This window comes from Amblyomma maculatum, unplaced genomic scaffold, assembly GCF_055883805.1.
Source record: "Amblyomma maculatum isolate TAMU_Amacu unplaced genomic scaffold, ASM5588380v1 scaffold_24, whole genome shotgun sequence".
Taxonomy (NCBI): domain Eukaryota; kingdom Metazoa; phylum Arthropoda; class Arachnida; order Ixodida; family Ixodidae; genus Amblyomma; species Amblyomma maculatum.
In genome coordinates this window covers 2,698,906-2,724,441 of record NW_028146749.1, presented here as the reverse complement: position 1 = coordinate 2,724,441, position 25,536 = coordinate 2,698,906, and the positions used below count along the sequence as shown (strand labels likewise).

General features: G+C 47.7%; 1 long non-coding RNA gene and 1 pseudogene across 2 annotated transcripts in view; one reads left to right on the top strand and one right to left on the bottom strand.

Moving 5' to 3' along the window:
* The window catches only part of LOC146171003 (uncharacterized), a 359,551-nt gene that overhangs the window by 219,573 nt on the left and 114,442 nt on the right, over positions 1–25,536 (top strand). The gene's annotated exons all lie outside the window — the stretch shown is intronic.
* On the bottom strand, positions 4,081–7,030 carry LOC146171005 (uncharacterized; annotated as a pseudogene).

Here is a 25,536-nt window from a genome sequence, read left to right as displayed (position 1 = left end):
GTTGCAAACATCTTGTGAGACGAAGTATAGGCAAAAGAGGGAAGGCTCTAGTCCAATTGTCAGGGCGCGTATTATTCGAAGTAGTGGTGCGGTGGCGTGAAGAGGGGAGTTCAATGGGGCAGCCCATGCTGCGCAGGACGGGGACAAAATCCCCCCCCCCCCCCTTCTCTGCCTGGACACTGCTGTGGAGCCGCAAAAACCTTTGAAAGTCCACGCAGCAACACAAGAAAAGCGTTCAGGCAGTTCAAGTCGAGAGGGCTGGGTGGCTGGGTACTCAATTCTCAGTCATGGATTAGCGGCGTAGCCTGGTGGCAGAATCTGAACTACTTCCAAGAGTGCGACCGTAGAACCGCCACTCCGCCGCCACCTTAAAGAACTATAGTAGTGCGGTCTTTAAATGCGCTCTTTTTCATTTCGATTCAACGCACTGAAGATGGCGCGACGGACTCAACTGGCATAAAACCATCCAATAAACTAAAAGTAGTGCCAACATGTGAAGTTTGCTGCCCGCATCCTCTCCTGGGTACAGTGCCCTATCCGGGTGCCCTCGTTCGTCGTTCGACGCTCTCATTAGCCGAACGCCGTCGCGTGTCATGCCGTGTGTTTTCCTGCAGTTCGCACCTCTTTGTCGCTGCTCTTTGAAGTCTTTTGTTTCAAATGCCGGCTTGCTGCGCATTCGGGTGCAGCACAACTGAGCGTGATCGCAAGAGGTTATTTAGAATACCGTCCGGGAATCGAAATGCTGCTCGGAGGAAGGTCTGGCTTCATTGACTGGGCCGGGCGAATTTCAGTGCAACACACGGTCCATGGTGTTTTCAAATATTCAAAACTGGTTCTCTTTGCCGTTCAGCGGAGTGATATACACACTGCTTACCACTGATATAGTTAGTAACTTCTGTTTTATTAGGTTGTATCCTATTATATATGTGTTGACAATATTTTCTGTGATCTCATCTTCTACAGGTATGCCTCTTCCGAATTTTTTCATGTTGTACAGAGCATGTTTAAATCTCATTTATGCCGCGTCTAGTTTGTTTGCATCTTGAACAAGTCTGTATAAATGTATACTTACAGTATTTTATCGATCCTGCTTTCTGTTTTCCACCATATATGTACACAAAGTAAAGCAATATGGTTTTTGCTGTTAATTGATGTTTCATACATCTTATTTTATTTTTACATATTCTTTTATGCGCTGAGGCAATAAACAACGTTAATAAATAAAACTGCTATCACGCTTCTCAAGTTTACCGGTAGCTCACAAATCAGTCAAAGTTGCAAAGAAACCACGCGGACTGCTGCTAAATTGTTCTACTCCGCCGGCTAGTTATTTTTTTTTTTTTTCAAGAATGTTGCGCACTTTGGCCGGCGGCTGATAGAAGCACGGAAGTGAAGACGAGTTGAGCCAACGCAGACGTCACGTACGAATGGTGTCACACACTGACAGTTGAAAACGAAACCGTTTCAGCGCAAGATATTAAAAAAAAAAAAAAAACTGCTACCACGCTTCTCAAGGTTAACGGTAGCTTGCAATTCAGTGAAACCTGCAAAGAAACCACACAGACTCCAACTTCCGCCGCCTAGTTAATTTTTTTTTCAAGCACGTTGCGCACTTTATCAACGTCTGACAGACTCAAGGTGGTGAAGGCTAGTTAAACCGACGCCGAAATCGTGTACGTATGGTGACACACCACGACAGCTGAAAACGGCACCGTCTCAGCGCAAAATATTAAAAAGAATACCTGCTACCACCCTTCCCAAGTTTACCGGTAGCTCACAAGTCAGTCAAAGCTGCAAAGACACCACACAGACTCCAGCTTCTGCAGCTGAAGTGGAAAATACATGGAGGACAACTGCTGCCACACTTCTCAAGTTCACCGGCAGCTCGCAAACCAATCAACGCTGCAAAGAAATCATACACAGACTGTTGCTAAATTGTTCTTGTCCACCGCCTAGTTACAAATGTTTTAAAGCATGCCGCTGAGTTTGGCCAAGGGTGACGAGCTACGGACACGCGGAGATGACGGCGAATTGAACCAATGCCGAAATCGTGTACATGGGGTGTAAGACACAGCTGAAACTATTTTGGCGGGAAATCCCTGTCAACATTCGGTAATTATGTTTCAGCAGTGAGTAATATTTTAACCTGAACACATTGTGACAATATGCAAGCTGAAATACTCTGGTGAGACCCGGCACCAGCGCTTTTACCAGCGCACGGCCGCCTCGATCGGCGCGCGCTAGTCGCGCACAGCGTAGGTGGAGCCACGGACGAAATGCGAGAGGCGGAGCGGCGCCGCCGGAAGAGGAGGGAGGAGCCGTGCCAGAGTTGTGCGAGTGTTGTCTGCTTCTAGGCTGCGTGCTGCCAAGCTACCTTTCTGCATTTTATTCGCTTTTTTTTTTTTTTTTTTTGCGCGAGTTTTGACAGAGTACAAGGACGAGGAACTTCGTTACATTTCGACTGCATCAAGGCAGATCTAGAAATAATCATGCATAGTTATGGCTTAGGACCAGCTTTGTTGTAATTTTTAGCAAGCATTTACTAGAGATACGCAGAGTGCGATTTGTTTATGAAGTAGGCATATTAGCCGTTTTACTGACCTGAACATCAGCAGAGGATATATCCCAAGTGCAATTTTAAAGAGTCTTGTTCCTTGTACACCCTTGTTTGATCCATCAGTCTATTTTCCAGTAATTATAGCTCTCCGCGGTTGTGATAGAAACACGCAAGTGCAGATATGTGTGCATGACGCCTTGGAGAGCGAAGCACTACTCAGAATGTCTTGTTAGGAACTGTGTTTTGAAACATGCAAAAAGATGACCTCAGAGATACAATATTATTTTATATATATTTGAAATTCAAAACCTTTTAATATGTGGGACATGGAGACAGAAAACTCAACTTTTCAAAAACGTGGTTGCAAAAAGTACATACTCAAACAGCAAAAATAATCTAGCAATACACACAAGACAGCAAACACACATCTGCCGAAGTGGCGTCCGTGTGCTGTGTGATGTCAGCGCACGTTGAAGATCCCCAGGTGGTCGAAATTACTCCGTAGTCCTCCACTACGGCTCCCCTTCCTCTCTTTTCACTTTCACTCCCACCTTCCTCCCTTCCCTTACGGCGCGGTTCAGGTGTCCACAGAGCAAGTGTGACAGATACTGTGCCGTTCCCTTCCAGTGAACCAATTGATAATAATAATAATAATAATAATAATAATAATAATAATAATAATAATAATAATAATAATAATAATAATAATAATAATAATAATAAAATTGGCCTTAATCCATACAGCGCGAATTTTACAAGAGGTGGAGAACTGAAATTATTTATTCACTGGAAATTTTTTCAAAAGTCGGAAAGGCATGCAATAGCAGAAAAATGAAAAATTCGATACTATAAATAAAATAATCAAAAGGCTAATACTGATTGGTTTTCAAACATAACCATAGTAAATTAGGCAGGGGGCGCCTTGTCTTTGGTACGGGTTTCAGTGAAGAGCATTCTTTCGTTGGTGAGCCCCTTATGGGAAGCCCAGAACTTTCGGACACGGCTGCCACTATCTTCTGGAGAGTATTTTGAACTAAATCTTTGATTTCCAGCAGTGTTTCGACTCGATGACAATGAAAAATGAGAGAATTACATTTCTGCAACTCTTCTACAATATCACTTTGAAGTGCTGCAGCCACTGAACTTGTAGAAGGCACAGGTATAAACACTGGTTCATCGGGAGGTTCTACAGTGTTCATCTCAGCAGTACTGCTCTGGTTAAGGGCTTCATGGGATAGCGTACTATGGTGCTGAGATATGTATGGCCCGCCCAAGCAGTTTTTAGACAGTGAAAAGATAAACCACCAAAGAAAGAGCGGCAGAGCGTAGTCACTTGTCTTGTGTGTTGCATCCAAGCAAACAGCAGCGGTTCCGTACTTTCTAAGCATATCCCTCATGAACTTAGACTGGAAACAAAGTAGCAATGTCTCCTCGCACTCACTGGCATCACTCTCTTCCGTGTCATCTCTGTTGCTGCTGTTTGCGTTTTTGGTTGGTGCATAGGAGCGATAAATTACAGAACATTAGGGTTGCTCACTTTGTAGCTTTTTGACCAATTTACGATCGTTTTCTTGATCGATAGCGCTGAAGCGGTCTTTTTTAAGAATGTTCTGAATGTGACTGTATATGCCTCTACTTGTTGGAAAAAATGCCCTGCAGCTGCCAGTTGGCTTTTCCTTCCCAGGAAACAGTACATCGTGAACATAATAATGAAGACACTTTTTCACGTCGGATGCTGATGCAACTCCTTGTCTAACTAAAGCGTCAATCCTCTCGGCAACATTTTTGTCCATAGTCTCACCAAAACATTCAATTGCATCACACCTGTGATTTACATGGGATGCACAGTCGGCAATCGTGACATAAATCCTTCGTTCTGTGGCCACAGTTTCCAATGCTTGAAGCGCTTCGTGCAATTGCCTGACCTTGTTCGACTTCAGCTTCTGTTCGTTTCCATGACCGCAAGGCTGGGGGATGTCCACCTAAACATAAATCGCTATTATTTGAAATGTGCGTGCCTGAATTCATGCCAGTGCTAAAGCTTTGTGCCGCGTACGTAAACGTAGCTTTCCCTAAGCGCTATCAAACCAATTTGTATTTAAACATCTTGAGTAACCGTTGTGATATATATGATAACTTTCTTGGCCCTGCAAAAGCGTACTTTTTAAACTCACGCAACTGGCAGTCTGCGTGAGTGAACATAAGTGGCTTATATGCACTGTATGGGCCATCTTCTGACGTTCTTTAAACAGGTGGTAAAGAGACTTTATTGTGGGCTCTTCTTTTGATCCGTATCACGATAGCTCCCATTTTCTCAAAGTAAGAGGTAGTCTAATCTGCACCAGCGAATACTGTAAAATGTTGGAGGGTTACAATACATCAGTACGCACCGAGGAATAAAACGCGATGGCCAGGGATTTGGCATACAAGGCTGCACACACACACACACACACACACACACACACACACACACACACACACACACACACACACACACACACACACACACACACACACACACACACACACACACACACACACACACACACACACACACACACACACACACACACACACACACACACACACACACACACACACACACACACACACACACACACACACACACACACACACACACACACACACACACACACACACACACACACACACACACACACACACACACACACACACTCTTTCTACTTTAGAGCAATTAAACACGAAAACGAAGGATTTCGCGCAAGAAGTGGAAAACTTGCACGCATTAAATGTGCTAATGCTGTAGAACCTTTTTTTACTACCTCAACTACATGAAGGCCATCGATTTTTTCTTGTTTGCTGTTAGCACTGTTGTTATATCACAAAGTTAAGGTTACAGAGATAAGTACACACTGCCTACCTGAAAACCTCAACTCTAACAGGAGTTGGAAAAGCAAACGTACAAAAATCATATTTTCCAAAACAGGCCCCAAAGTGCGCAAATATGAAACATACGCGGTACGTGACTTATTATCACGCTTCAAATAGTCTGTCACAAATTTGTCTTTTACGCGGCTACAACCCCCCCCCCCCCCTCCTCTCCCCTCCTACTAGGACTTTTCGCTGCCTCTTAGGCGGGAATTCGAAACGACGGGAGTTCTTTATACATTTCGGCGGTCGTATGATCCAACCCTTCGTGAAAATACTATCGTGTTAGCCGTATGAAAATGCACGGTGTTTTTTTCTCTTGCCATTGTGTCGCTCCATACTATTCATAGATTCTTCACCAACATCTTCGGCATTAAGAGCGTCCATGAAACTTGTCTCCGAAGTTTCACTTGGCCGTTCCGTATCAAGCGATCTTGACCGGCGTGCTCGTCAGGCTGATACATACGCACGGTGTTTAGCTCGCCGTTCTTCCCACTCTTCGTCTGTTTCTTCGGCACGGCGCCGTCGCTTGGCCGCAGCAGATCGTTCCAGCCTCGCCTTGTACACATCATCCGAGCGCAGCTGCAGCCCCCTGTTTTATCCCGCTCTAGCGAGCGCTTTCTCTCGGCAGCGGCCCTGCCGGCCTGTGAAGCCTCACCTCCGCCATCGATGGCGCTACCTGGGTCCCCGTCTCTCGGTCTGCCGTGACGTCACGCGGTCACGTGGTAACGGCATGACGTCACCGCTCTGGCTCTTGTGAAGCCTCACCTCCACCATCGATGGCGCGAGCCGGGGCCCTCTCGGTCTGTCGTGACGTCACACGGTCACGTGGCGCGCAGCTGTACGAAGAGGTGCCAAACCATCAATGGCACAAAGTGCAATCAGTATTGAATAAAAAAGAGCATCGTACTGTGCCGAAAAACGTATTAGGCGGGATAGTATCAACGAGATTTCACGCTATCTTCCTTTACCACTTGCCTTAAAGTCTGGGTATAGTTCAATCCACTGGGGCATCCCTTTCTCTTGGTTCCTTGGAGGTTGATTCTCTTTTTCTGGTAGACGTGCGTCCAATTTGTCGTTGCCGGACCCTGTGAATTAGGTTTCATAACGTTTCACGTCTTAGCATTCGCAGCAAGATAGAGTTTAAGAGGCGCGGCTAGGCGACAGAAAGACATACGATATACGGAGGCAGCGGCACAAATTATAATCGTAGCGAGGCAACGGTATAAACAAGCGGCCGGTTCTGTATATGCAGATAAGCTCAATGCCGTATCATGTGATTTCAAGAAAGAAAAAGGGTATCATTTTGCTCATGGAGGGTTTAGGCGGGATGGGTATCTAACATTTTTTTTTTCGTAACGATGACAAGCTGCATTTTGACGAAGAAAGTCCAAGGAATTAACTACGCGAATATGATGAATTCCTTCACTAACCATATAATTGTATGCACTAGGAGCACCATACATCTACTGCGACTTCAGTGCATGAAAGTGCAATAAAACAACACTGGAACATGCGCATTAAAACATTTTCACCTACCGAGTCAGTTTTCCCGTAGTACATTTCGCCGAACATGCAGACTTTCTGTATTTCTTTCACTACACGAAACGATATATTGCCTGCATAGATCCTGTGGCTATTGTTGTACCATGGAGAAGAGCGTTTTGGCTGAAAAAAAAAATGTATAAGGCATATGTATTCCTTGCAGCCAATGCTTAAAGTCTGGATCCATCGGAAGGGAGTCTGTAGCGATTCGAGCACTGGTGGAACTGGAAATAAAGAGGGAAAGAGGGAAAGCGGCTGGCTGGCTGTTTTGCAAATCGTTTTATACAAAGGGGAGAAATCATTATGTTTCTCCATCCCTGGTTTTAGAAAACGTGTTACTGGTTCTTATTAATACTCACTGTGAAACTGTCGAAACGATAGAGAAGAAACCTTCTCATTACACCAGTCACAGAACAAAAAATGGTTTCCTGCTTTGTTTTCATACAGTCCTTATACTTTCAAGCTCTGGGGGTCTAGACCCCTTTTAAATATTACTGGGAGAAAGGGGGGGGGGGGTCACGTCAGGTGAGGTCAGTTGACGTAGCACGTGACAGCAGCGAGGGATCCCCCCCCCCTGGTGATTGATTGATTGATGGATGGATAGATAGATTGATTGATTGATTGATGGATGGACGGACGGACGGACGGACGGATGGATGGATGGATGGATGGATGGATGGATGGATGGATGGATGGATGGATGGATGGATGGATGGATGGATGGATGGATGGATGGATGGATGGATGGATGGATGGATGGATGGATGGATGGATGGATGGATATGTGGGTGGGTGGATGGATGGATATGTGGGTGGGTGGACGGATGGATGTAATATAGGAGCGCTCCTTTGAATCAGGGTGATAGCAGTCTATCATGCTCATTTTCCCCCCATACTTTATTATTTTAGATTGGTTAACCATACCATCATTCTATTTGTTGAATTTTTTCTACGTTGCTAACATTGTTACTTTTCTGCTTTTAAGCCATCAATCTTCCAATCGTTTTTTGCTAGCTTCCGCTGCATTCATTCACCCGATCACTGGTATCTTTAAACCCCAGAGCTTCAGGAAGAGTGAATGCACCTGCATCGACTCCCGGATAGATACCACTGCATTCGAGTATAATATTGATACGTGGCAAGGTAAGGCCAAGAGATTTATCCAAGATGACTCCGCACACAGCACACAGAAACACAGCAGCGTTAACCGGGCACCAACCGACACTGCTCGCACGTCGTCTTCACCAAAACTCACGAGATTCTTCTTCTTCCGTCCTTATGCAGATATCAGTGCATGCACCGCCTAATGTAGCACTACCCCGCCGGCTGAAAAGCACCGTCCCGGTGCGTACTAGCGTCCAAACCAGGGTCCGTGTAGTACGGCTTGAGGCGTGCAACATGGACCGTCTCGGTGCGTGGTGTAGAGGTATGCTCTGCGGGGTGCAAGGGCGCAATTTCGTATGTCACTGGAGTGGCTTGTAAAATTCGGTAGGGTCCTGTATAACGGGGCAAAAGTTTTTCCGAGAGGCCAACGCGACGAGCTGGGGTCCAAAGTAGCACGAGATAGCCGCAAGAATACTGGGTGTAGCGATGACAGGAATCATAGCGACGTTTCTGGGAGTGCTGGGAGGCTGCGAGTCGGTTACGAGCAACAACGCGGGCAGCATCAGCTCGGGCTATGGCGTCACGAGCGTATGAGCTGGCAGTGGCGGCAGAAGGGAGCAGGCTGTCAAAAGGAAGCAGAGGTTCACGGCCGTATAGAAGATAGAAGGGGCAGTAGCCGGCAGTGTCGTGACGCGACGAATTGTATGCAAATGTCACAAATGGCATGCGTTATGTCCCATTCGCGATGGTCATCAGAAATGTACATAGACAGCATGTCAGTTAATGTCCGGTTAAGGCGTTCAGTAAGCCCGTGGGCCTGTGGATGGTAGGCAGTCGTGAAAGAATGACGAACGTTGCACAACCGTAGGATCTCATCGACTATACGCGCAAGAAAGCAATGGCCACGGTGGGTGAGCAGTTGGCGGCGAGCTCCGTGGACGAGTATAACGTCGTTGAGGAGGAAAGCAGCGACATCAGTTGCACAATTGGTTGGTATTCCTCGTGTGACCGCGTCGCGTGTGGTGTAATCAGTGGCCACCGCAATCCATTTGTTCCCCGATGCGGACAGTGGAAAAGGCCCTAGAAGATCCAGACCCACTCGAGAAATGGTCTGTGGGGATGTCGATCGGCTGCAGGAGTCCAGCTGGTAAAACTGCATGATGGCTTTTTCCGGCTTTGACAGCGGTAACGAGCAGCCACGTAGTGGCGGACTGCGCGGTATATGCCTGGCTAAAAGAACCGACGGCGCACACTAGTCGAATGTGCGAGAGACGCCTAGATGACCCGCTGTGCGAACGTCGTGAAGCTCTTCAAGGACGGCTGTGCGTAGGTGCTGAGGGACTACTAGTAGAAGGTCGGGGCCATCAGGTCGCATATTGTGCCGGTATAAGGTGCCGTCGTGGAGCACAAACGAAGGGAAGGGTCATGGCGATCGGCGCTGAGGCGATTGATAATTTCGCGAAGCTGAGGATCCTGGCGTTGCTCCCGACGAACGTTGGAAAAGTCATAAAATAGAGAGCACGCAAGCGTCATTGTCACATTCAAGTTGGCTCGGGTCGACTAGATGACGGGACAGGCAATCGGCGTCTCGGTGCAACTGGCCAGACTTATAATAAACTACTGAAAAATTGTACTCCTGAAGGTGCTAGGCCCAACGTCCAAGGCGGCCGGTAGGGTCTTTGAGTGTGGAAAGCCAACACAATGCGTGGTGGTCAGTGACTACTGTGAATGGCCGCCCATACAAGTAAAGGCGGAACTTCGTAATGGCCCAAACTAGGGCTAAGCACTCACGTTCAGTGACGGAATAATTCTGTTCGGTAGCAGAGAGGAGTCGGCCAGCATAGGCGATGACGCGAGGGGAACCGAGCTGACGTTGTGAGAGAACGGCACCAATTCCATGACCACTTGCGTCGGTGCGTACTTCTGTTGGCGCTGACGGATTGAAGTGAGCCAACACTGGCGGACCGGTGAGGTGGGCAATAAGAGCGACGAAGGCGGCCAATTGTTCGTGACCCCAGGGAAAGGAGATTCATTTTTTCAGAGGCTGCGTGAGTGGACAGGCGATTTCCGCGAAGTTTGGTACAAATCGCCGCAAATATGAGCAAAGTCCGAGGAAGCTACGCACGTCGCTGCTAGATTTCGGTATAGGAAAATCACAGCGCGAATTTTGTCGGGGTCCGGCTGGATGCCATGGGTGTTGACCAAGTGTCCTAGGACCTTGAGTTCCCGGCGACCAAAGCTACACTTCTTGGAGTTCAACTGAAGGCCAGCTCGTCGGAAAATCCCAAGGATAGCCGGAACGTGATGGAGGTGGCCCTCAAAGGTTGATGAAAATACGATGACGTCATCGAGGTAGCACAGACATGTGGTCCATTGGAACCCGCGTAGTAAAGAGTCCATCATGCGCTCGAAGGTCGCAGTTACATTACATAAGCCGAAAGGCATCACCTTGAATTGGTAGAGGCCATCTGGGGTGACAAAAGCCGTCTTTTCACGATCTCTTTCGTCAACAAGATCTGCCAATGTCCAGAACGGAGATCAATGGAGGAGAAGTAGTTGGCACCATGCAGGCAGTCGAGGGCATCATCGATCCTGGGAAGAAGGTACACATCTTTCTTGGTTATCTTGTTTAGGTGTCCATAATCTACGCAAAACCTCCGGCTGTTGTCTTTCTTTTTAACGAGTACTACCGGAGACAACAAGGTTGATAACTGGGCAAGTTGGTAAGGGTTCATATTTAACCAGACTCGTCCTTTGGCTGGTTAAATATGAACACTACCGGAGACGGCCAGGGGCTGCTCGACGGCTCAATAATGTTGCTGGCCAACATTTTATCCACTTCTTCCTGAATGACCCGGCGTTTGGAAAGAGCAACTCTGTAAGGCCGTCTGTTATTGAGCCGTCGAGCAGCCCCTGGGCGTCTCCGGTAGTGTTCATATTTAACCAGCCTAGGGCGGCCATCTCCAGTATCGATGCGATGTGTGACGACGGACGTTTGGCCCAGGGATCCGTGACCGAAATCAAAAATGTCGCTGTATGACCGCAAAAGGCCGGCAATTGTGCGCTTGCATATTCGGGACGCAGGTCAGAGGCAACCATGGCTGAGATGCGGTCCTCCGGACTATGTGACGGGACCGGTTGTGCAGGTACCTCGGCGTGACGGTCTGAAAGCACTGTAGAAATAGTAAAGCTGGACAAAGGTGACAGGTCGGCAAGGAAAATGCCCTCCGGGAGAACTTGCGAAGATATGCTGAAGTTGAGTACAGGAATGTAGGTGAGGTTATTCTCGACGTGTACAATGTTATGAGGTAGGACGATGTTGCGCTGTAGAGAGAGTCGCCGTCAGAAGGGAGGGAAATGGTGACATGGGCACGTATACTGCCGCCTCGGGAGGTAGGAGAGTAAATGTACTGGAGCGGAGGCGAGGCTGGGAATGGTCAGCACTAGGGTCGTGAACACACTGGGGCAGGGCTAGACGCAGAAGTCCGGAGGCACAGTCACTAAGAGCGGAATGGGTTGTTAAAAAGTCTAGGCTTAAAATCACATCTTGAGGACAAGTAGTAAGGACGGCGAAGGGCACAGGGACGTGATGGCCGGCAATGCTGACGCGCGCAGTGCACATTCCGATGATGGTAGCAGTGTTTCCATCAGCAAAACGAACTGTGTTAGCGGGCGTAAAAACTATTTTGAAGCGTTGGCGGATCGACGAACTAAGGACTGAAATATGGGCTCCAGTGTCAATAAGGGCAGAAACGGAGACTCCGTCCACAAGAATGTCAATGAGGTTACGTCTGTGTGTGGGGGTCGGTTCCGAGTTGACAGCCCGGGTCGGTAATGCAGCGTCACTCCCGGGCGCTGCACTCGCTAGTTTCCCGAGTAGGTGCCGGCGTATGATGGGGAGGAGCAGCGACGAGGTACCGGTGAACGGGGTCGACGAGCCAGTGGGGATGGAGATCGGCTGGCAAGACGGGCAGTGGGGACGGTTTCGTTGCGAGGCTGATCTGTTTGATGAAGATAATGTCCAGGTCCATCATAGGCGGGGCGGGGCTCCTCTGGTTGGGCAGGGAAGCGTCGAGGTCCATTGTAGTATCGATAGTCGGCGTTGTAATAACAGCGAGGGGCGAAGTAGGTACGGCTACGACAATAACGAAACGTGTGGCCGGCGAGACAGCAAATGAAGCAAATTGGCCTGTCGTCTGAGGTGCGCCACTCTGCAGGATTGCTGCTAAGGTAGCGACGTGGCGAAGCCTGGCTCGCGGTATCAGCAGCCAGGAACAGGGTGTGTTGGTGACGGCACGGGACTAGAGGAGATGCCGACGTTGAAGAGTTCTTGGCGAACAACGGTCTGTATCATGGCCATGGTGTCGGGCGGCGGAGACGTGAGTGGTGCAAGAGCCAAGGCCTCGAGTTCTCTCCGGATGATCCGAGTGATGTTCGCTGGATGAGAAGGCTGTTCCAAAGGCGGCAGGTCAGCGCAGGATGATGTAGCCACCGTGTTTGGAAGGCGGTCAAAGCGATGTACGAGACGGCGTTGTTTAGCCTGCTCGAATTTTCGATAGACTTGAAGTAGCGAGTCAACGGTAGCGCAATCCGTACAGAAGAGGATATGTTGAATGCATCATCCGCTATACCCTTGAGGATATGCCCTATCTTGTCACTTTCTGGCATGGAGCACCTTGCGGCACAACGAAAGGACGTCTTGAATATAGGCAAGGTAGGACTCCGTGGGGGATTGGGTGCGAGTGGAAAGTTCTGTTTTTGCGGCGAGAGCACGCCCAATCGGCTTTCCGAACAAGTCCCAGCTTTTGTTTACAGATTTCCCAGGTCACTAACCTGACCAGATAAAATTGGCCTTGATATCAAAGCTAATCAATAGGCACAAGGTGGCCGATATAAGAAAGTATAACATGGAGAAAATTGAGCATGCTGTAAAGAACGGGGGAAGCCTTAGGTAAAGAAGAAATTGGGCATAAGCAAAAACCAGATGTTTGCGATAAGGGACAAGGCCGGCAACGTCATCACGAATATGGACAAGATAGTCAAACTTAGCCGAGGAGTTCTGTACAGATCTCTACAAGAGCCAAAGTAGTCACGACCGTAACGAGATTAGCGGCAGGGAAAAACAGTCAGACGTTCCACCAGTGACGAAGGACGAGGTCAAGAAAGCATTAGAAACTATCAAAAGGGGGAAATCGGCTGGAGAGGAGCAGATAACTACAGATTTGCTAAAGGACGGGGGATATCGTGCTAGAAAAACTGGCCACCCTGTATACGCAGTGCCTGGTGTCATCGACGGTACCGGAATCATGGAAGAATGCAAACATTATCCTCATTCATAAGAAAGGGGACTCTAAGGACCTTAAAAATTACAGACCAATCAGCCTACTGTCTGTTACGTATAAGGTATTTACTAAGGTAATCGCTAATAGAATCAGGACAACCTTAGACTGCAATCAAGCAAAGGATCAAGCAGGGTTTCGGAAACGGTACTCTACTATCGATCATATCCATACCATCAATCAGGTGATAGAAAAATGCTCGGAATATAACCAGCCCTTATACGTAGCATTCATTGATTACGAAAAAGCATTTGACTCAGTTGAAACCTCGTCGGTGATGCAGGCATTGCGAAATCAGGGGGTAGACGAGCCGTACGTGAAAGTGCTGGAAGATATATATAGTGGCTGCACAGCACTGCATAAAGAAGGTAACAAAATTCCCATAAAGAAAGGTGTTAGGCAAGGAGACACAATCTCCCCAGTACTATTCACAGCTTGTTTAGAGGAAGTATTCAGAGACTTGGAATGGGAGCAGTTAGGGATAAGGGTAAATGGAGAATACCTCAGTAATCTGCGATTTGCTGATGACATTGCCTTGCTAAGCAACTCGGGGGATGAACTGCAAATAATGATTGGTGACCTAGACTGAAAAAGTAGAAAGGTAGGCTTGAAAATCAATATGCAGAAGACTAAGATAATGTTCAACAGCCTCGGAAAGGAACAGCAGTTTACATTAGGTAGCGAAGTACTGGAAGTAGTAGGCGAATATGTGTACTTAGGACAGGTAGTAACCGCAGATCCGGACCATGAAAAGGAAATAACAAGAAGAATAAGATTGGGATGGAGCGCATTTGGCAAACACTCGCAGATTATGACTAGCTGCTTACCGGTATCGCTCAAGAGGAAAGTATACAACAGTTACATTTTACCTGCACTCACCTATATATGGGGCTGAAACGTGGAGGCTAACAAAGGGGGTTCTACTTAAGTTGAGGACAGCGCAGAGGGTTATGGAATGAAAAAAGGTAGGGGTAACATTAAGAGATAGGAAGCGTGCAGAATGGGTCGCAGAAATAACTCAAGTTACTGGCATTCTAGTGGAAATCAAGAAGAAGAAATGGGCATGCATGGGCAGAACATGTAGAGCGAAGAAAGGATAACCGATGGTCGCTTAGGTCAAAACACTGGATGCCAAGGGAAGGAAAGCGTAGCAGGGGGCGGCAGAAAATTAGGTGGGTGTATGAGGTTAAGAAGTTCGCAGAGGTCAAGTGGATGCAACTAGCACAGAACCGGGTTAATTGGAGAATTATGGGAGAGGCCTTCACCCTACAGTGGGTATAGTAAGGCTGATGATGATGATGATGATGAACAGCAAAAACCATATTGGCCGCGAATTCACTTCAATGCATGCATTAAGAAGATCATATGCTTGGTTGGTATACCATATCTTGAGCTATTTCAGAAGCGCTTTTGTGCTTGCCCGCCTCACAAAAATGCAGCCGTTCGACACATACCTCAGTCCAGGCAGGAGCTGGACGTATTGCAAGTCTGGAAGGCCTAGCTTGTAGATGCCGAACTAGAACCTTGTCTGAGCTTTTTAGATGCTTATCTTTTAACTACAAGAAACAGCTTGAAGAACCGTGAAGAAGCGACAAGCTACACTCTCATCTCTCCTAATGTGCGGTTTGGTGCTGCCTGGCTGGGTTATATATCTGTGTTTTTTTCAATAAACTTCAGTTGTGAGTTCAGCGCCCGTTCTGTCTGTTCTTCACCTCCGTCCACGTCTGTTGCGCTGTTTTTCTGTCATGTCTCCTAACTCCCTAATTACCCAAACAGCGGCCGAGAGTTATATCCCTTTAATCAAGTGAAAGCTTTATTCAATCATTATGTTTTTCTTTATATTCACAGCTGCCGCAGCTCGCTGCGTTTTCTACGCCTCATGCTCAGTTGTTTTAAAGATATTTTAATTTTTGTGATAGTCTTGCTTGTTGAATTTCTCTGCAGTTTTTATGATGTCTCCTCTCTTCGCATTAGCTCTGAGTTGGAAGCCCCGTGTACAATTTCGCGTCATTGACATGCTTCAGAAGAGCTGTAATCAACGCTCAATTCACATGATATGACAACTTTATGCACAACATATCATTGCCGTGACAATTAACCGCGCAATGACAAAAGTCTTCTCAACAAGCAAATTTCCTCGCCCTCATGGCTCGTCTATTTCCTCTTCGCGAAAATACTCAAATTTCCTTCGAATTGGTGGTACTGCGACGAACTCAAAATGATCCTAATCAAATTCCCTTTATGCAGCTAGCTCTGCTGTCAGATTTGCGCTATGTACACTGATAGGCTATTGGAATCTTGCAAGTTCTCTACTGGCATTGCTGTCGAAACACACGGGGCAGCGCGATTATTAGGGTGCTTTCTCTTCGGTATATAATGCATTTTGCGTTCGAAATATGTCTCAGCAAGAAAATAAGGAGCCTTGCTACAGGAACTATCACGTGAGTACTTGAATATGTTCCTTTTCTAAATGCAGATCAGAAATTCTTCACTTCGGAGCAAGTTATCTCTTAAGCTTGTGTCCACCTTTTAATCTCGAGGAAGCATATCAGTGTGACACGAACAAATGACGGACTTCCAAGTAATCGTTTCAATAGGCTTCGTTGCCGCCGGTGCAAAGCATGCAGGCCGGCATGAAGAGGGCTGATGTAAACAAAAGTATAGCAGAAAGCTTCGTATTACGAGAGGACGCGATAGCGCCTTTAACGCCGTCTCTTCATTACGCCAATTTTAGGCATCTAGAGGCTGGCACTTAGTTGGCAAAGCGTACGTCTATTTGTTTTTGATTTTAGGGTAAAGACGCAGCATCTTCTCGGCGCACGCCATATATGTTTTTACAGTGAACGGCATAGAATTGGAGGCACACATGTCGGCGGCTTGAATCCCTGTCACAAATTGGACGGAAACTGGAAAAGAAGGTATATGTTAAATAAGAAGCGAAAAATTGCATGACAGCAAGCTGAATGTGCGCAGTGAACGCGTCTACGTCATAATTTAATACGAAATGACTTGCGCGTCACATAATCGCGTAAAAACTAGAACGCTGGCTCTGGCGAGCAAGTCGACAACGCTGTCACACATGTTTCACGGCATTAAATTTCGCATCACACCAACGCGTTCTCTGAGGAAATGCATGCCTTCGAAGCCAGAACTGTCATAGCGTAGTCATAACTGCACTGCGTTCGTGTAGAGTGCAACGGCAGCACAGCTACGCGTACGCCGGCCGCTTCATGCTTCCGTGTCGCTTCCGTAGTTTGTTCTATTATAGTAAAGCGAAAACCTGGGGTAGCGAGGTGGCTTTTGGACCAAACGAGCTATAAACGCTTCGCATGATATATATACTTATTATTGCCCCATATACAGTGAGGAAAGACAGTGTCTATGCCGTGCGCTGAAGCATCTAGATGGACGCCCATTGACTGAAATTAAGATTTTAGGTCCCTGGCCGCGGCGATCGTCTGCGGTGAAGGCCTCCCAGACACTGCTCCCCTTTATGAAAAGCACAGGCCTAATCGAAACACTATGATTTTGCTGTTATGCTATGTGATATGACTTTGACGCGATGTGATGTGACATGTCTGTACTAACTTCACCCATCCCTCTCTCACAACTTTTATATCCTCTCACCCCTTTCCCCCAGTGCAGGGTAGCAAACCGGTTTCTTCTACAGGTTAACCTCCCTGTCTTTCCTCCTCATCTTCCTCCTTCTCATCCGGATCCGGTGAACTTTGCCCTGCGACCCTCAACTGCTTTGCGTGCATCTCTAGAACAGATGGACAAAATATTTTTGTGAGAAGCTTGCAGCAGTTACAATGTGGATCAATTGGTTTTTACCTCTTGAGCTGGAGGCCACGGGCTTTAGTCGAGCTGCAGAGGCCGCATTGTGACGGAAACCAAACGCAAAAACGGAAATGTGCTTTGCGATCGATATGCCAGCCCGAGGAATAACAAATATAATATATACGTACGTCGTGCTATTTTGGATAAATGAAGCTGCAGGTCATGTACATTGTACTGCGCCCGACACTTACTTTATGTGCAAGATATTCGGATAAAAGAAACATGCATTCCCTCCAAACCATATTTTTTTCATGCAAAGAACAACACCCGCTGAGTGTCCAGACGAAGGCTTCACAGAAGCCGTATAAAAAAAAAAAAAAAAAAAAAAAAAAACAATCTCGACGTTTCTTGAACGACGGGGGAAATGGGAGAGGGGTGGGGAGTAAGTCAAATTACAGCTGATTTTCTTCGATCGACAATGTACTGCAACTAATTATGTATTGTTTTGAAACTTATGCGCATCTTGTTACTGTAAATGCATATTTTGTAATTGGTGTGCGCGCCTTGCGCTGATCGTGCAGGAAGACTACATCAGCCGATCTGGAAACTGGCTGCGACAGTGGAAGCTCGTTTCGCCGAAGCCTGAGGTCCTTGGTCTCATCTACACCAAAACGCTGGCCTTTCACTTCTTCATGGCAGTGCACTTACCGGACAGGTATTAGCGCTGATTTTGTTCGGGAAATTCAATGTTAAACAGGGCACCAAAAATTATCCGACTCACATCGATTGGACGCGTGCAACCCAGTTAAATGTCAAATGCTATCACTGATAGAAATATTGCAGCACCCCTCGCCATAGGAGCGATCAGAAGCTCTACAAGCATCATCGTTGCTGCCAAGCCGAAGCTCTGTACCAGGGCTGAGTACAAGATTTATGAGAAGTAGCTGGGATTTTTTTTTTTTTTTTGCTGCTGTAATGATATCTGTGCATGAAAATTGATGATTGAGCGATGCGGCATGCTGTCAAGGCAAGTGTGCCAGCGCGTTGATATTATAAATTTTGGAATGATATATGTGGTGCACACAGAATGAGCCGCTTCACACTGCCATATGATTGATTTTGCTCTGTGCGCTTCATTTCTGGGCAAGCAGTTGTATTCTCGTCATGCGGATTACTTCCTGCTGCTCACATGCTCATGGCGTGTTCAGCTAACTTGTGCCAAGCTTTAAAAAAACTACAACTGGTTCTATAAGCTTCTGTGAGTTGGGCTGTCTGATAAGGCCTGATAAGATTATTTTTTTATATAATGCAGGGTTGTTAAATAACAAAGATAAGCAGATGACTTATCGCTAAATATTCGAACGCTTTTGCTGTAAAAGTTGCGTGCTGTTAGAGAAAATTAAGCTGTTTTTCTTTTTTGTAAATATCGCGGGAACTGTTTGTTCTGTCGCGTTGGAATCCATCATAAGCGCCCCGACATAGAAACATAGTTAAAAAAAGACATAATCAATAAATAGGCTGCCTTTCATAGTGATGTTTCTATGACAAGCGCAGACACTTGGTATTGCTAGTTAAACTGCAGCATTGGCATGCAAGAATGCGCGTCGGCAGGATAAGCTTTGAGTGCGCTACGGTTGCAAATTGCAGCATGACTCAGCAAAACGAAGTGCCTGCGCCTTTCTCGCGGATTCATGGATCCTAATTAGAGACTTTTAGTTTAGCGCTACCGCGCGAGCGTCAGTACGCATGCGCAGATTACTCCGATGGTGACAGATGGCGCCAGGTTCCTGTCAAATTTCGGCGGACGCCGCACGCGGGGACCAATCAGCGCGTGCTGTGCTGACGGTGCGCGGTAGACGGCCGCGATAAGCGGCAGCGATAAGCTAAAAGTCTCTACTAGAGACTTTTAGTTTAACGCGGCCGTCTCCCGCTACCGCCCACCGTCAGCATAGCACGCGCTGATTGGTTCCTGCGTGATGAGAGAGGGGCTTTAAATTTGACTAGTGTTCCTGCACATGCTCCCTAAGGAGCATATACAGGAACACTAAATTTGACAGGAACGGGGCGCCATCTGTCGCTCTCAGGGTGATCTGCGGATGCGTGATGTTTCTATTATCTATTGCGGCTTTGCGTTAATGCGTTTTCAGTCGGGTAGCATGAAAGTCAGGCGCATAAATTATATTGATGTGATCGAGGCAAATGCAGCACGAGTCAGACCTTGTCATTCTATTAAAGCTTAGCACACTTGTTGGCAGTGAGCAGATATTATTTATTCTACCTTTCAACCCTATATTTGCCTGGAATGTAAAACTCACCGAAAATTAAATATTTAATTAAAATTTGTCTTCGTGCAGCTGACCAAGATGGAACCCGCCGCAGATCAGGCCTGTCGCAGACATCAAGTGATCTACAAGCTGCCAGAAGAAGAGGACCAAGCATCAAGCCCATCTTCCACATGGGGAACACGCGTGTTCCCCATGCCAGTCATATATCCATGCTTATTAAAAAGCAAATCGCGAGCTTTTTCTGAACGCTGTTGAGAAATAAATTTTTCACCAAATACTGCAGCTGCTTTAGTTTCTTGATGGCATCAGAAAAGCTGCTGCTTTTCTTGATGCATTTGCATGTGCTATCACGTTATATATGCATGGGCCGCTGTATATTAAATGCATGGTTTTGAGCCGTCTGCCGGCCACTAACCGACGTCGGGAAGCAATCGGCCGACGTACGGCCTGTCATCAGCAAAACAGCTTGGGCAGACGAGCAGCCGACCATTCGTGAGTACGCTGGCAGGAGCCCGCCTACGTGCGGAAGGTGGTTGGTCACGTCGGGTCAAGAGGTCGGGCTGTTTCGATTGCCGAAAATCAGCCGACGTTAGGTCACTGTCAATCCTCGACGCCGGCCCTCAGTCGGGTGCCGAGGGTTGGCCGGGCCCTTCTTGGTCGGCGAGAGTTGTCGGCCGTATACCTTTTGCCAAGCACTTCTTTTTTTGCTTGGTACTATATTTAAATATACGTATAAGTATCCAATAAATCTATGCAACTAAGCAAGATCACTGTATATAATGCGTCAAACAAGGGAAATAAACATGTTGCGCAATCACAAATAGTAAACTTTACGCACAGAAAGAAAGATGATTCGACGAGCGTGGGTATGAAAGTAAGGTGGAACATTTTCGGACCGCTAGAACTAAACAGACAAAAATTCAACAAGCTCAAAGTTTTCAAAAAGTGATAACCATCAGGAAACAACTTTAAACCAATACTAAAAAGATAAGTTATGGTGAAGTATATAAATGTTTCGTAGGACAAATGTATTACTGGAGCTTATCACTACTTTTCCAAAATATTTATGTACTTCGCGCCCCTGGTTGTTTTTAAAGCACCGGTCATTCCAACGCGAAGACAGCAAAATTGTCAGTCAGTCATGAGTGGCATTTCGAATCGTGAAGCTGACAGTCTTTTTTTTTATGGTAGCCAAAACAAGTAATTATCGAAATTTTTCCCCTACCTTATAAATAAATGACTTAATGGGCAAATGGTGTGGTTTCAGGAGCTTTGGGGCATGTTTAGAAAAAACAATTTCACCGGAAAAGCGAAGCAATTAACGCGATAGCAACACATGGAGAGCCAACTCAACAAGCATGGCAGCATGCGCGCACAAACATAAACACGTCTCATTACACGACGGCGGGCGCTCGCTGTGAAGCGCACGGGTGAGCAAGCTTAGACGAAGCAGCAGCTGCCACTCGCTTCAGCTCAAACGGCCATAGCCTGAAAGTATTCAAAGGGCTGCTGGGCAGAATTCCCTCGGCCAGATAAAACGAACGCGCACTGAAATGCGCCGCGCAGTGGTCGGGGCAACACAAGAAAAACGCATGCGCTATTGCTGGCCTTGCCAGCCCCCGAGTTACGGGAACAAGAAAATTGAGAAAGGGTTTCAATGTGTCCTCTCGCGAAGGAGTCAAAGTAGAAAAAATAAAGAAGAACGCAGTTACCTTTGCTGGGCTTCAGTGTCTTGGCATGGACGCTTTGGCGCAGGTGAGAGAGAGAGAGAGAAATAACATTTATTGCACCCGTCAAAAGGTTGGTGAGGATCCGAGGCGAAGCTCTGTCCCAACCATATCCTCCCCCTCAGCCGTCGACCTGGATCCCTTGGATCTGAGCAGCGGCCAGAGCAAGACGGATGACTTCTCGTTGCCATTTTCGTCCTGCTTGAGAAGTAGTGCCTCCCAAGACTCATCTGTTCGGTCAGGTTCTCCAAATCTAGGACGCGTCCATATCATAAAGATCATGTCCGCTATGCCATCGCAACGTTTGCACCTGGGGCTAAAAATTTCCGGGTGCCACTTGCTGTAAAGCTCGGGGTTCGCGAATACTCCAGCCTGTAGCTTACGCCACGTAACCTACTCGCTTTTGGTGAGTTGCTTACACGCTTTTGGTAGTACTGATCTGCCTAATTTTTAATGATTTAGGATATCTTGGTAGGTGTTAAGGTAATCGTCGAACTGTAGGGGCTCCTAATCGCGCAAGGGGTACGGGGTTGCGCATAAGTCGTCACTGGGATCCCGGAATGTAGCTAATCCTCGGGCCAGTACGTGCGCTCTCTCGTTCCCCCTCAACCCCTGGTGCGCCGGTGTCCAAATGAGCGCGACCTGCTCTGCCGGTGGTGGACCACTGGCCAACACTCTTGCTGCTATGGCCGAAATGCGGCCCGCGTCAAAGTTTCTAATCGCTGATTTCGAGTCTGTAACTATAATTTTGACCTGTTGTTGTGTTAGAGCTAGCGCGATGGCCACTTCTTCCGCCTCCGTTGTGGTCGAATTTCGGGTGCTGCAGCAAACTACCGAGCCCCCGTCTTCTCTAGTTGCTACTGGAACACGTCCCCTACCGTTCGCGCATTGTGCGGCATCTGTATATAAGACGTCCCTCAAAACGGGCTTGCAGCGCTGTTGCTCTATCACTCCTCCGGCTCTCATGGTAAACGAGGTGCATGTTTTCGGGTAGCGGAGGTATTTTTAATTTGTCCCTAACCTGTCTAGGTACTTTTTCTGTACGTCTGGAACATGCTTGCGAAAATTGTGGATATTCTTTTCTGTGAATGATGGCCTCGCTGCGTTGGAGGGGGGCGCCGTTGGTTCGCCTGGGATGCCTCTCGCCGGGCCGAGGTTCCCGGGTCCTGGCTCGGAAGGCTGCTACTGCGGAGTGACGATGATCAGGGATAGGCTTCGAGGAGGAGGAGATGATGTGATCGGGGTTCAGGGGCCTATACTTGACCGCAGTGGAATCATGAGGAGCCGAGAGAAAGGAGGAGTAGGAGCAGCCAGGGAGTAGAGGCGAAGAAATGCTTTATGCAACTCTTTACATGATGAAATATGTACAAGTTAAAGGACGAAAAAGGAGCTTTCTGCGGAGACAATTTACGCCGTTCATATATGGTCGGTTATCCCCACGTCCCTAGCTGGGCAACAAAGTTCAATCTGAACAGTCCAATCAGCGGGGCACAAGCAAGGACTTGAGATGCTACCCACTGCAGATGGGTTGCGAGGGCTAGCTTCTCCGATGTGGATGACGATCTTGTGCATGCTGGCGGTGGAAATCCTTCACCAAGGCGAAGCAGCCGGAGAACTCGTTCGTTGGCAGAGGTCATTTCCCTGGCGTTACTTCTCAGAAGGTCATGCACCTGCCTCGAGAAGTCGGCGAGCAGGGTCAGTGCTGATCGGCGACGCGCCTCCGAACCTTTCAAAAGAAGGTCAGGTTCCCGTTGTCGCCGCAGCGGGCGCCAAGGAAGATTAAGGCCTGAAAGGGCAGCTCGTCTCCGTCCCGAAAGGGGAGGCTTGGATGCAGGAGACAAAGGGTTACTCCGCCACCGTCGGCGCCGCTTCGATGCCTTTGGTCGCGGTCGCTTACCGGCGTGCGCTAGGCCCGTTCCTGTTTCCAGTTGCTGAAGAATCTGCGCGAAGCTCGGCTGGAACCGAAACGGAGCTGTGTGGACAGCTGTGTGGACAGTTGCCTGCGCAGCGGCGTAGCGGAAAAAAAACGAGATGCAATAAAAAAACCAAATCACCTCTGGGCCAGCGTTCGACGCCTTCTCTTCTGCGCGCGGGAACAAGCGCGAAAATGAAAAAAAAAAAAACAACCACAAACAAAAAGCGCAACCACGGGGAAGGCATAGTGTACGGAGAGAGGGCGAGGGAGTGCCATAAAGAGCTGCTACAGCATGGTGAGGATCAGCAGAAGGCACGAGAAAAAAAAAGCACCAAAAGAAACATGCTGCAGTCAAGAGGGGCTGAGTGCAGTAGGAGAGAGAGACAGGCATTTTGAGCAAGTGGGGAGTCTAAGACGAGGAAAATACTGCCTTTGATTTTGAAACACTGAATGGGAATGAAAAGCGGGCTTCGATGCTGTGCTGTTTCGTCCACCCCCACCCCCTCCGTGGCCGCCGCGAGTGACGCGACGAGTCCGCTCGCATCTCCAAGCGCCCTTGAAAGTTTGTGCTCGGAAGTGGCTTCTTGCTTATGTGACTCCAGCTGCATGGGCGTTGCTATGAAATGTAGCTCACGTTCTTAATGTTCATGCCGAAATGTCTTTTCGAACCGGAAAATGATATTGTAGACAAAATGCAGAATGCTTTCCTGCGTCGATGTTTTTTTTTTTTTTTTTGGGGGGGGGGGGGGCTGAAACCCCATAAACCCCCACACCCCCTCTTCGGCTAAGCCCCAGCCCACGCGTCGTATAGCTTTAGCCCAGCCTTATATCGCCTACACTAGCTTGCATGAAGCGTACTCAGCGTAGATTTAAAACCTAGCCCAGCTTTTTCCATCACCGCCTCCCCGCACTTCTTCAACACAGGGTAGTCAACGGGAACACCCATCGGGAACACCAGTCTCGCACTTGGCGCTCTTAGCTCGCCTACAACGCTTTGATTTTGCTTCCGCCGTTGCGCTCGCTTCACCCGCATGGGCCATAGCTGCCAGCGAAACCACGCTGCGGAAGTCACCACCTCTGTAAAGGATGAATGCGGCTCAACAGTGGCAAAGCGAGAAAACGAACGTAAAGAAAATAGAATCAAAACTATCGCAAATCGGATGAGCGCGCCTATGATGGCGACATGCAGACTGCCTGAGCGGGAACTTTTCCCGCGCGCTCCGCTGTTCGCATTTCTTTTCATCGCGATATTGCTTTGTATTCCTTATTCTGTGCTCCCGTTATCTCACCGATACTGCAATAGCATATAGTCACCATTAAGATACCGCACTATGTGAGAGACCAAGGACATATATATGAAGCCAGTTTTAACCATGGGGTACGAACGAATACGCGGTGCTAAATAGTTGCTTGTCTGCTCGTGATGCGACGGTCACGGATGATGCTGTACCCATCTCGCCTTCTCGTATCAAAGAAGGCACCCAAGTTGGCAGCTCCTGCCATCTCGACCTCGTCACGTGGTTTCTTGATGTCACACAACCCGATGGCCAGTCAACTAGCACCACAGGCATGGTCGTCATTTCCCGCTCACAAATTCAACGCTGACGCAGGATTTTCTGGAGAACGTGGTCTTTAACACTGTGTGGCGTTTAAATATTTGTGGCACCAGTACGTCCCAAAGTTGCATATACATTCTCACAGTGTTGAGAATCATCCGAAGCCATGGAGTTACCAGAACACATACTGCACAGTTTGATCGTGACGCGGAGTAGAGTTTCACAATATACGCAATGACTGCGCTGTTTGACGCTACCTTACAAAACACTGCTAGCGGTAGAAATCCAAACTGATACAGACTGTATCACTAATCGTAAGCTTCACCGGTGGCTTTTTCAGAGGCTCCGAAGAGCTTGCCTTAACAGCACCGCAGTCTGCCTTCCCGACGAGTACAAAGGTTTCATCACAATACGGTAGAACCCGGTTAGAGCGAATTTTGATATAGAGATTAGCACTCTACGTTGTGTGGCCGCGCCTGCAGCAATGTTTCCTGCGAAGATTCCCGATACGCCTGTAAATAACAACTGGCATCGTTGCTTGCGAAGTATACATTTTTCCGTGGCGAATCATATTAGAAAATTATGTCTTTTACTACTTCTACTGTATGAGCTGAGAAGTGATCGGTTCTGGCCTTGCCCGGTGGTGATCGCTAGCAATAGTTCCAAGACCAGCTTCGTTCTTGTTTCGTACACAAGCCGCTTGATGGCGCGACACTTGACAGCCGAGTGGCAAGCAAATATTTGGACAGTGGTAGGGGCACCAGCCAGGAATTATCAGTTAAGAACAGGGATGCATACCAAATCAGCACTGGAGATGT